Consider the following 12,853-nt stretch of genomic DNA (forward strand, 5'->3'; position numbering starts at 1 on the left):
GTAGCCCGGCTGATACTTGGTTAAATCGGTGTCGTTCCCGATGATGGTGGCCACCGGGCGCACAGCCTTCACACAAGCCGCGAAGTCCTTCTGGTCGAACGCTGAACCGTCTTCTTTCAGGTTGGGGTAACCCAGGGCGATATCTGCCGGGTCTAGCTCCGGCAATAAGGCTTTGGCCCGGCTCAGTGCGGCGATTGCTCCGGATCTCGCGGATGCTCGTCGTAGCTCCTGGATCCGCTGCGGCAGAACTGCGAGCCGGCGCAGGACTTCGGCCAGATGAGTCGGCACTTCATTTGACAGGGCCACCACAGCTAAGGCCCGCTGTGACCCGGTGTAGAGCTGTTCCACCAGGGTGTACACGGCCTTTAACTTGGTGACCACGCTTTGGTTCAAGTTGGCGCTTCTGGAACCTGTTTAACAACATCAGATGACCCGGTGATAAGGATGAGTTAAGAGATGTAAACATTCCAACTTGAATGAAAGCCGGTGAGGCAACTTACCGAAGATGGCAGCTACCATTTGGGACACTTGGCGCTTTAGACCGGAGAGCTCAGCGGTCTTCTCAGTGAGGGCCTTCTCCGCCTGTTCTGCCCGGGTCACCAGTGCAGCTTTCTCCTCAGCCCAGGCCTTCCGCCCAGCGTCGAATTCAGTCTTCAATTTCTCCTGAGCAGCGATGCTGGAGACAAACTTGGCATTTGCCTTCCGGGTCTCCATCTCTTGTGCCTTCAGCCGGCTCTTGAGATCCGCCAGGTCCGACTCTAATTTCTTGCCAACAGCCTGCATATATTTCCGGGTTATTAACAGTCATTCTATAAAGTCCCAAGCGCTTTCCAAGCAAAGACACTTGGCACTTGGGGGCTAATGCATATTGAACGTATCTATCTATGTACGGCCGGCTCAGTTCAGTAAGCCGGAATCTAAAGTCTACAACATATTTAAGTATAAGTCCTAGACTTGGGGGCTAGAATGGCAAGGATCACTATGCGGAAAGTAAGAGAACAACAGAAGGTTACCTCAGATTTTTGTTGGATCTGGTTGACCATGGCGATCTCGGCGTCCCGGCTCTTGTGAACCTGGCTGATGTAGCCTGAGACGAGTTCTCCAATACTTAAGTCGGTGTAGCTGGAGAGATCCAGATTCACCCGGTGGGGTTGCAGCAACTCCCCCCTCGCGGAGCATTTGGCCAGCGCGGTCGGCCTCCCCGGCTCAACAAACTCCGTCCGGGTAATTACCACGTCCGGGTCATTAGCTGGTGGGGCTGAGCCGGAGGCCTCCGGGTTAGCTAATGCTTCGGTCGTTGTCTTGGTGGTCGGGGCAGGGGCTTCAGGCGCCATATCCATGGGAATGGTAGCTTCAGGGGCGGAGGCGACTGGCGGCTCTTGAGCCGTCGTCTCCGGCTCAGGCAAGTCGGGCACTCCGGCTGACCTGGTCTTCTTTGCTCTTTTGGTGAGCTTTGCCTGGGCACTGAAAAGGCAGAAGTGTTAGGCATACAAAGGGTAAGTACAGACAGATAATGTAAGGAGATTGTTATTACCCGGGGGCAGTCTTGAAGGCCGGCAGACTTGACTGCATGGAGTCACCCGAGGAGGGGGAGGTCTCCTGGTAATTGGAGTCAGAAGAGTTGAGTGGCAGACGGATGACACCCGCCAATGGATGAAAGGGGTACAGGTGAGAAAAAACCTCAGTGCGGCGTTTCCTCGTTGCGTCGGGTAACCCAGTGGAGAGGTCGGCGTCCTTGCGGGCCCGGGTGTGACGCCGGCTCTCGTGAACCTGCTGCTTCAAAAGAAATTGAGGGTCTCGGTGAGCTAATGGATGGGAAAAGCCTACTTTCCGGGTTACCCTTCGGACTTTCAGCTGTGGTAAAGGCTCCGAGCCGGAGGAAAGTGATGTTACCTCTTCGACCACCGGGTTACTGGCGCCGGTGTCATCCTGTCAATAAGCAAGTGTTGATAAGGCGGACAGCATCAGACAACATATACTGCAAGAATTTAAAAGATTTAAGGGTTACCTCTGACTCGGAGCTATCGCTTAATTGCAGCAGCTCCGAAGCAGTGGGTCTGTTTCCCTTTTTGCGAGGGGCGGCTCTCTTGGCGGCTTTCTTCGCCTTCCTGGCCTTCTTGGCCGCCTCGTGGTCATACTTGACCCGCCAGAATTTATCATCAGCCTGAGAAATACAGTAATGAGTTCTTAGTAAGATGACAGGTAAAACAAAATGGAAAGGTTAAAGTCAGCGGCTTACCGCTGGGGCTGGATTGGTCTTGCAGAATGGGGCTAGCCCGGTTCTTCCACGGTCTGCCAGGCTCTCGTTTAAAAGAGCCTTGGTCTCTTCTTCAGCAACGTCTTCTGGAAGATCATTGCGACTTTGCCTCTGCGAGTCATCCTTTCGCCCGGTGTACTCACACATTAAGCCGGGGCGGCGGCTCAATGGGATCACCCGCCATGAGATCCAGACCCGGACCAGGTCAATTCCGTTCAGACCATTGCCTAGCAGGGCTTTGATCTTGTTGATTGTTGGAAGCAGAGGCTGGCGTTCTGCGGCAGTCAGCTTGTCGGATAATGGATGAGTTGGCTCCAGGCGCGTTGGGCGAAAGCCGGGCAGCGGGCTCTCATCAGCCGGGGACGTGTCTTGGCAGTAGAACCAAGTCATGTTCCAGTCCTTGGGGTGACTTGGCGGTTCTGCGTAAGGGAACAGACAATCCCTGCGCCATTGGATGGAGATGCCGCCTAACTCTAGACTTGGACCGTTTGCGCACTCGGTTTGGCGGTTCAAATAGAACAGCTCTCTGAAGAGCAGCAGACTCGGCTCTTCTCCAAGATATACTTCACAAAAAACTTGGAAGTTGCAGATGTTGGATATGGAATTGGGTCCTATATCCTGAGGCCGAAGATCAAAGGAGTTGAGCATGTCCCGGAAGAATTTTGAGCCGGGCGGTGCGAAGCCCCGGCTCATATGGTCGGCAAAGATCACTACCTCCCCGTCTCTCGGCTGTGGCCTTTCTTCGGACGGGTCAGGGGCACGGTAGGACATCACTTCTTTCTTAGGCAGATATCCGGACTTAACGAAGTTGGCCAGGGTCTCTTCGGTGACGCTGGATTTCATCCAGTTGCAAGTGATGGGAGCCTTGGGAGGCATGGTGACGGTTGGTGGTCTACGAGGAAGAGAAAAGTGTCCGGGTTAATTATAAGCCGGAGTTTATCATTCAAGTTACAATGACGGCTTATGAAGGGGACTAATGGTATGTATTGATACGGTGGGTTATCTAAGCTGTCGGGGCTTTCAGGATAAGTTGGTCGTCTACGGCTTACTGCGGTTAAGTCGGAAGATACTACAGAGCATGATTCTCTTTAAACCGGAAAGTTCTACGGCACGTGTTTTCTCTAAGTCGGAAATATAAGCCGCCAAGATTCAAGGACTGCAGTTTTTACTAAGTGTGGTAAACAGATTTCACATATTACAGTAACTTTTTTGGATCAAAGTAGTCGGAGCAGAGAAAGTTTTCTAGACCTAAAAAACAGAGGCAGGAGAAGTTTTTGAGGTTGAACACAGTTCTTATGCAGTAAAAAGAGGGTTTCTTACAGATGAAATGGGTCTCAAACCTCTACCGCAGTGGTTCTACGCGAGGTTAAGGATCAACCAACTACGGTGGCAACAAGAACTACCGAGTTTGTGGGCAATGGTGACGAACACGAAGAACTGAAGGAACCCTACCACAGATCTATTCTAGCAAGGCAGAGAAGACTCACCGGAGTTGAGGAAGAGAGGAGGTCGCCGGCGTTATCTGGTCCGGGTCAGGGTGATGCAGCAGCCGGGTCGATGAAGATCAGGGGCGCGACGGCGACGGCGGCGGCAGAAGCTCGGGCAGAGGAACGACAACGCAAGGAAGAAGAAGGAGAGTGTGAGGAGAGAGTGCCGGGCCGGCCTATTTATAAGGTGAGTCATAAGTAGGCGCGGGATTCAAGGAGGCCACGGCGTGGTTATCTCCCCCTTACGGCGCCTCGATTCTCGGAAGGACAGTAAAAGCAAAGATCCGTTGCGGATCTGGCAGAATAAAAAACGGACTTAATGGAGGATGATGTCACGGCGGATTACCCGGAGTCCAGAGGATGACGTCACTCCGGGTTATGACCTTTACATGAATAGAAGCCGGGGATTTTTTTCTGCAGAGCTGAAGATTGACCCGAGCCGGCTCAAGTCAATCTGGGGCCTAATGTTGAGGATATAGACTTTGGAGTCACCCGCCAGGATGGCCGGGTTACTCTAAAGGGTCATTACCAGAAGCCCGGAGCTAAGTTTCAAGATAATGGGCCAGAGATGGGCTGAGACCCGGATATGGCTTAAAGCCCGTAGTTACAATCATTGTTATAGTAGACTTGTAGTGTAAGGCAAGTATTGATTAGAGTCCGAGCCGGACGCTCTTATGAGCCGGCCGGGACTCTAAAGGATGCTGGGCGTCAGCCTCCCTAGATAAAGGGAGGACCCGGCAGCGGTTCAAGGGCGACAACAATCTTTCCGAGAGCCGGGATAAGTGTTTAGCTCCCTGGCGATCGTAACCCTAATCAATAACACCTCGAACTGGACGTAGGCTTTTACCTTCACCGTAAGGGGCCGAACCAGTATAAACCCTCGTGTTCCTTGTCCCGCATAAACCCCTTCAAGCTTCCTAGTTGCGATGGCTCCACGACTAAGTCCTAGCCTAAGGACATCTGCCGTGACAATTCCACGACAACTCCAAAAAGATATAAGTGAAGATCATTGGTTAGTTGAATAATTATTTAGCTATGTGAAGACTCTCTCATTTAATAATTTCAGATCTTGATATTTTATTCAAACAGCAAGCAAAACAAAATAAAATGACATTTCAAGGATAGCACTCATCATGTGAAGAAGCAAAAACTTAGGCTCAACCGATACTAACCGATAATTGTTGAAGAAGAAAGGTGGGATGCCTACCAGGGCATCCCCAAGCTTAGATGCTTGAGACTTCTTGAAATATTATCTTGGGGTGCCTTGGGCATCCCCAAGCTTGAACTTTTGCGTCTCCTTAATTCCTCTCATATCACGGTTTCCTATATCTCGAAAGCTTCATCCACACCAAACTCAACAAGAACTCGTGAGATAAGTTAGTATAAACCAATGCAAAAACCTTATCATTTTCTACTGTAAAAAATCACTAAAATTATTATTCAACATTGCATACTAAATGCCTCTGCATATTTAATACTCCTATCCTCAAATAGAATCATTAAACAAGCAAACATATGCAAACAATGCAAACATAACAGCAATCTGCCAAAACAGTACAGTCTGTAAAGGATGCAAGATTCATCATACTTCCCTAACTCCAAACATTATGAAATTCTACCACACTCTAGAAAATTTATCAGAGCTCAATATGCAAAAAAATTCAACATTTTATCATATTCTGACTTTTCTAGGGAATTTTTGCAACAGCGGTAAACTTTCTGTTTTGAAACAGCAACATGTATACTTGCAAAATAAGCATGGTAAAGGCTATCCTTGACATTTTTATTAAAAATAAAGATGCAAAACATTATTCTAAATAACAGCAAGCAAATACTAACAAAATAAAATGACGCTCCAAGCAAACACATATCATGTGGTGAATAAAAATATAGCTCCAAGTAAAGTTACCGATGAACGAAGACGAAAGAGGGGATGCCTTCCGGGGCATCCCCAAGCTTAGGCTCTTGGTTGTCCTTGAATATTACCTTGGGGTGCCTTGGTGTCACGCCCAATATGCGATACTATCCTAAAGAGACTCGAAGGTCCCACCAAGGATAGAACCGCATATTGACACGCTTTTGCAAGGTGGATATCATTACATCAACATTACATAATATATGGGGATACATACAAGGCATACAAATGCCGCAAGAATACATCAATACATCATACATAAGATCAACATCCGACTACGGATGAAACACAAACAGAAGCTCAAACGACATCCACCCTGCTAGCCCAGGCTGCCGACCCGAAACCTAACCCAAGATCGACAAAGAAGACGAAGAACTCCAACACGAATAAACATCGCTCTCACGTCATGATCATCGCATAACCTGTACCTGCAACTGTTGTTGTAGTAATCTGTGAGCCACGAGGACTCAGCAATCCCATTACCATGGGTATCAAGACTAGCAAAGCTTAATGGGTAAGGAAGGGGTAAAGTGGTGAGGTTGCAGCAGCGACTAAGCAAGTATGGTGGCTAACCTACGCAAATAAGAGCGAGAAGAGAAGCAACGGAATGGTCGTGAAACTAGCAATGATCAAGAAGTGATCCTGAACTCCTACTTACGTCAAACATAACCCAAAACCGTGTTCACTTCCCGGACTCTGCTGAAATGAGACCATCACGGTTACACACGCGGTTGATGCGTTTTAATTAAGTCAAGTGTCAAGTTCTCTACAACCGGACATTAACAAATTCCCATCTGCCACATGACCGCGGGCACGGCTCTCGAAAGTTTATACCCTGCAGGGTTGTCCCAACTTAGCCCATTATAAGCTCTCATGGTCAACGAAGGAGATTCCTTCTCCCGAGAAGACCCGATCAGTCTCGGAATCCCGGTTTACAAGACATTTCGACAATGGTAAAACAAGACCAGCAAAGCCGTCTGATGTGCCGACATCCCGATAGGAGTTGCACATATCTCGTTCTCAGGGCAACACTGGATAAGTCAAGCTACGAGTAAAACCAGGCCTCGACTTTCCCCAAGGTGGCCCCGCAGGCTGCTCGGTTCGGGCCAACACTTAGAGAAGCACTGGCCCGGGGGGGTAAATAAAGATGACCCTCGGGAGCGCGACTCCCAAGGGAAAAGAAGTAGGTGATAGGAAAATGGTAAAACCAAGGTTGCGCCTTGCTGGAGGAGTTTTATTCAAAGAGAACTGTCAAGGGGTCCCCATAACACCCAACCGCGTTAGGAACGCAAAATCAAGGAACATAACACCGGTATGACGGAAACTAGGGCGGCAAGAGTGGAACAAAACACCTGGCATAAGGCCGAGCCTTCCACCCTTTACCAAGTATACAGATGCATTAATTAAATAAGAGATATTGTGATATCCCAGCATAGACATAATCTAACATCGAGCAATCTTTGTTGGGGAACGTAGTAATTTCAAAAAAATTCCTACGCACACGCAAGATCCTGGTGATGCATAGCAACGAGAGGGGAGAGTGTTGTCCACGTACCCTCGTAGACCGAAAGCGGAAGCGTTATAACAACGCGGTTGATGTAGTCGTACGTCTTCACGATCCGACCGATCAAGTACCGAACGCACGGCACCTCCGAGTTCTACACACGTTCAGCTCGATGACGTCCCCCGAACTCCGATCCAGCAGTGTTGAGGGACAGTTTCGTCAGCATGACGGCGTGGTGACGATGATGATGTTCCACCGACGCAGGGCTTCGCCTAAGCTCCGCAACGGTATTATCGAGGTGTAATATGGTGGAGGGGGGCACCGCACACGGCTAAGAGATCTCAAGGATCAATTGTTGTGTCTATGGGGTGCCCCCTGCCCCCGTATATAAAGGAGCAAGGGAGGAGGAGGCCGGCCCTAGGAGGGGGCGCACCAAGTGTGGAGTCCTACTAGGACTCCCTAGTCCTAGTAGGATTCCACCTCCCATATGGAATAGGAAAAGAGGAAGGGAAAAAGAGAAGGAAGGAAGGGGGCGCCCCCCTTCCCTAGTCCAATTCGGACCAGACCAAGGGGAGGGGTGCGGCCACCCTTGAGGCCCTTTTCCTTCTTTCCCGTATGGCCCAATAAGGCCCAATACGTATTGCCGTAACTCTCCGGTACTCCGAAAAATTCCCGAATCACTCGGAACCTTTCCGAAGTCCGAATATAGTCGTCCAATATATCGATCTTTACGTCTCGGCCATTTCGAGACTCCTCGTCATGTCCCCGATCTCATCCGGGACTCCAAACTCCTTCGGTACATCAAAACTCAATAAAACTGTCATCGTAACGTTAAGCGTGCGGACCCTACGGGTTCGAGATCTATGTAGACATGACCGAGACACGTCTCCGGTCAATAACCAATAGCGGGACCTGGATGCCCATATTGGCTCCCACATATTCTACGAAGATCTTTATCGGTCAGACCGCATAACAACATACGTTGTTCCCTTTGTCACCGGTATGTTACTTTGCCCGAGATTTGATCGTCGGTATCTCGATACCTAGTTCAATCTCGTTACCAGCAAGTCTCTTTACTCGTTTCGTAACACATCATCCCGCAACTAACTCATTTCACAATGCTTGCAAGGCTTATAGTGATGTGCACTACCGAGTGGGCCCAGAGATACCTCTCCGACAATTGGAGTGACAAATCCTAATCTCGAAATACGCTAGCCCAACAAGTACCTTTGGAGACACCTGTAGAGCACCTTTATAATCACCCATTTACGTTGTGACGTTTGGTAGCACACAAAGTGTTCCTCCGGTAAACGGGAGTTGCATAATCTCATAGTCATAGGAACATGTATAAGTCATGAAGAAAGCAATAGGAACATACTAAACGATCGAGTGCTAAGCTAACGGAATGGGTCAAGTCAATCACGTCATTCTCCTAATGAGGTGATCTCGTTAATCAAATGACAACTTATGTCTATGGCTAGGAAACATAACCATCTTTGATTAATGAGCTAGTCAAGTAGAGGCATACTAGTGACACTCTGTTTGTCTATATATTCACACATGTATTATGTTTCCGGTTAATACAATTCTAGCATGAATAATAAACATTTATCATGATACAAGGAAATAAATAATACTTTATTATTGCCTCTAGGGCATATTTCCTTCAGTCTCCCACTTGCACTAGAGTCAATAATCTAGTTCACATCGCCATGTGATTTAACATCAATAATTCACATCACCATGTGATTAACACCCATAGTTCACATCTCTATGTGACTAACACTCAAAGGGTTTACTAGAGTCAATAATCTAGTTCACATTGCTATGTGATTAACACCCAAAGAGTACTAAGGTGTGATCATGTTTTGATTGTGAGATAATTTTAGTCAACGGGTCTGTCACATTCAGATCCGTAAGTATTTTGCAAATCTCTATGTGTACAATGCTCTGCACGGAGATACTCTAGCTAATTGCTCCCACTTTCAATATGTATCTAGACCGAGACTTTAGAGTCATCTAGATTAGTGTCAAAACTTGCATCGACGTAACCCTTTACGACGAACGTTTTGTCACTTCCATAATCGAAAAACATTTCCTTATTCCACTAAGGATAATTTTGACCGCTGTCCAGTGATCTACTCCTAGATCACTATTGTACTCCCTTGCCAAAATCAGTGTAGGGTATACAATAGATTTGGTACACAGCATGGCATACTTTATAGAACCTATGGCCAAGGTGTTGAGGATATAGACCTTAGAGTCACCCGCCAGGAGGGGCCGGGTTACTCGTATGGTCATTGCCAGAAGCCCAGAGCCAAGCTTGAAGACGATGGGCCGGAGATGGGCTAAGACCCGGATATGGCTTAAGGCCCGTAGTTACAATCATTATTATGGTAGAACTTGTAGTGTAAGGCAAGTATAGTTGAGAGTCCGAGCCGGACACTCTTATGAGCCGGCCGGGACTCTAAGGGCTGCTGGGCGTCAGCCTCCCTATATAAAGGGACGACCCGGCAGCGGTTTAGGAACAAGAACAATCTCATCGAGAGCCGGGCATAGCAGTTTAGCTCCCTGGTGATCGTAAACCTAATCAATACCACCTCAAACTGGACGTAGGCTTTTACCTTCACCCGTAAGGGGCCGAACCAGTATAAACCCTCGTGTTCCTTGTCCCGCATTAACCCCTTCAAGCTTCCTAGCTGCGATGGCTCCGCGACTAAGTCCCAGCTCGAGGACATCTGCTGTGACAATTCCACGACTGTTGGCGCCCACCGTGGGGCCAGCACACGGTGGATTTGAGTTCTTGAAGGGCAGCTTCGAAGGGCTCAAGGGATACGTTGTGGGCCGGATGACCAAGAGTCGTCGCAGCAAGCTCTACATCGACGATGCAAACTGGGGCCCTGACGCCGGCTCAATTGAGTACGGGTACCGGGTCCCCTTCGGCGGAATTCACGTTTTCATTGGCAAGATTGGTGATCCGAGCCCTGAGCCGGGTCTCTGCGCTGATCTCATCGAGACGGCTCAGCTTGCGCGACCCGCCCGGGCCCGGCCTGCCTTAAGGCATGCTTTTGTGGGGTGTATCCATGGAGGACTCTCCGATCGATCTAGATCTGGTGATGAGACGGCTGCCGGCTCTGACGGCAAGTCGGCCACCGATGAGTCAAACTCGTTGTACCAACTTCAAGATGGCAGGCTCATGGGTTGTTCCGATGGTGACAGTATTCCGGACCTTTTTGAGCCGCCAAGTCAGGTTGGAGTTTTTATGGCTGGCGCGCAGCCTGTTCAGAACCCCGCTGCTGGAGCGGGAAACCCGGTGCCTTCTCCGGCTCAGGTGCTAATGGATCTCACGGACAAGATGACAGCCCTGTTAACCGCTACGGTTGACCCGGCGGATCAAGCTCAGCATGACGCGGAGGTGGCGCAGTTAAAATTGGATCTAGTGAAGGCTAAGGAGGATCTTGCAGCGGAAGGGATCAGGCTGGCTGCGGAGAGGGCGGCTCTCGATGCCCAAACTCAGCTGATCCAGGCGCAGTCCTTCCAACTCACGATGGATCAGAATGCGGCCACTGAGGTCATGAGAAGGAGGCATCAAAAGGCCCAATCTAGACTCCCTCCGGTTTACGATCCACGCAACCTTTTCAACACGCCAGGTGCAAGGTCTAGTAACCCGCCAGGGGTCATAATGCCAGGGACCCCTATTCAGCCACAAGTGATGGGGCCTCCCCAGGTGCCCCCTGCCCCGCCTCAGTACATGCCAATACCCCCGGGTCATTATAATAACCCGCTAGAGAACATGGTCGCTGCGGCAGCACGGCTGGCGGCTCTCCCAGTTGACGGCGACTCTCCGACGGCTATTGAAACCCGCCGGGTCAGGGAACTCCTTCAGACGGCACTGGCACAGCAGGAGGCGTACTCCTACAGCCGGGATAGGATCCACTCGACCCCTCGTCCGGGTCAGAGCCCGAGTTACAGCAGGCACATGGTCTCAGCGACCGGCTCAAGTAACGTCCGACGCCACGACCCGCCCCCTGGCCACGGCCCGGCTTATAACGGAGCCTTTCACGTAGCAGACCAGGACAAAGCACGGCAAGAGGCGGAGCAAGTGCCTCAATTGACGGCTTACCAGACCCCCCCCCGGCTTATCCGACGACCTCCGTCGATGTGGGTATCCCTACCAGGACCGGGGGCGTCCCTTGTTTAGTACCAGCTATCCGTAATGAACGTCTACCCAAGGACTTCAAAGGCCCTAGAAAGGTGCCTAATTACATAGCTGACTTACAACCCGCAGCCTGGATCGAGAGTTATGAGATGGCTATGGAGCTGCTGGAGGTCAATGAGGCGGCCATGGCCAAGTATTTCACCATGATGTTAGATGGAACTGCCCGCACTTGGTTGAAAGGGCTACCACCGAATTCCATTGGGTCTTGGGCTGAGCTGAAAGCCCGGTTCATCCAAAACTTCAAAGATACCTGTAGGCAGTCTATGTCAATTGTGGATTTGACTAACTGTAAGCAGCAGGAGGGTGAATCCACGACCCATTGGGTTCGCCGGGTTAAGGAGATCATACATTCATCAGGTAAGATGGATGCCGGCTCTGCAGTTCTAATGTTGGAACATAATTGTCGCTTCGTGCCCCTGAAGATGAAACTCGGGCGGCTTAAGCGCGACTGCAGTGATATGGGTACACTAATGGCGGCTCTTGTCAAGTACGCTGATTCCGATGGTACCAAGGATCCCCGTTCAGATGATGAAAGGACAGGGAAGGGAAAGAAGAACGGCAATGGCAAGGGACCTCAGTTTAACCTGGGGAATCAAGGAGGAGGCAAGCGCAAGGCCGATGGCAGCCTAGAGTTTGTAGCCAACACTAACTCCCAAGGTAATAACCAGCGACGCAAGGGGAGGCCCCCCTCCCCGAGGCGGCGGGTCAGGTCCGATGCTGGAGCAGCTGTTGAATGAACCTTGTCCAAGGCATGGCTCTAGAGAGAAGCCAGCGACTCATCTGTGGAAGGATTGCGCAATCATGAAGGCCTTTAAGAATTACAATGGCCCGGGCGGTGGCTCAGGCGCTGGCGGCTTTCATGGCCCGAGCGGCGGCTCAAATTCCGGTCCTCAGAACGGTCAAGGGGGGTTTAATCAACAGTCTGGCCAGGGTCATCAACAGCAGCAGGGGGGTTATCAGACCAATCCAAAGCAGCTTAGCGGTGGACAGTATCATGTGTTTACCACTAGTCTGTGCAAGCGAGATCAGAAGCTTCACAAGAGGGCTGTGAATGCTGTTGAGCCGGCGGTCCCACGCTACTTGCGGTGGTCTGAGCAGCCTATAGTGTGGAGTAGGGAGGATCACCCTCCCCGGGTGGATAACCCGGGCCACTTGGCCTTAGTGGTGGCCCCTCAAGTGGGAGGATATAAGTTCACAAAGGTGCTCATGGATGGAGGCAGCAGCATCAACATCCTCTATTATGAGACTTTTCGCCGTATGGGGTTGGTTGATAAAAACCTCAGCTAGTCAAACACTATCTTCCATGGTGTGGTACCTGGTAAGTCGGCTTATCCAGTCGGCAAGATCAAATTGGAAGTGGCTTTTGGTGATGAGAACAACTACAGGGTGGAGAAATTAACCTTTGAGGTGGTCAAGATAAGAAGTCCATATCATGCTATATTTGGGCGGCCGGCTTACGCCAAGTTCATGG

This window comes from Triticum aestivum, chromosome 3D (assembly GCF_018294505.1).
Source record: "Triticum aestivum cultivar Chinese Spring chromosome 3D, IWGSC CS RefSeq v2.1, whole genome shotgun sequence".
NCBI lineage: Eukaryota > Viridiplantae > Streptophyta > Magnoliopsida > Poales > Poaceae > Triticum > Triticum aestivum.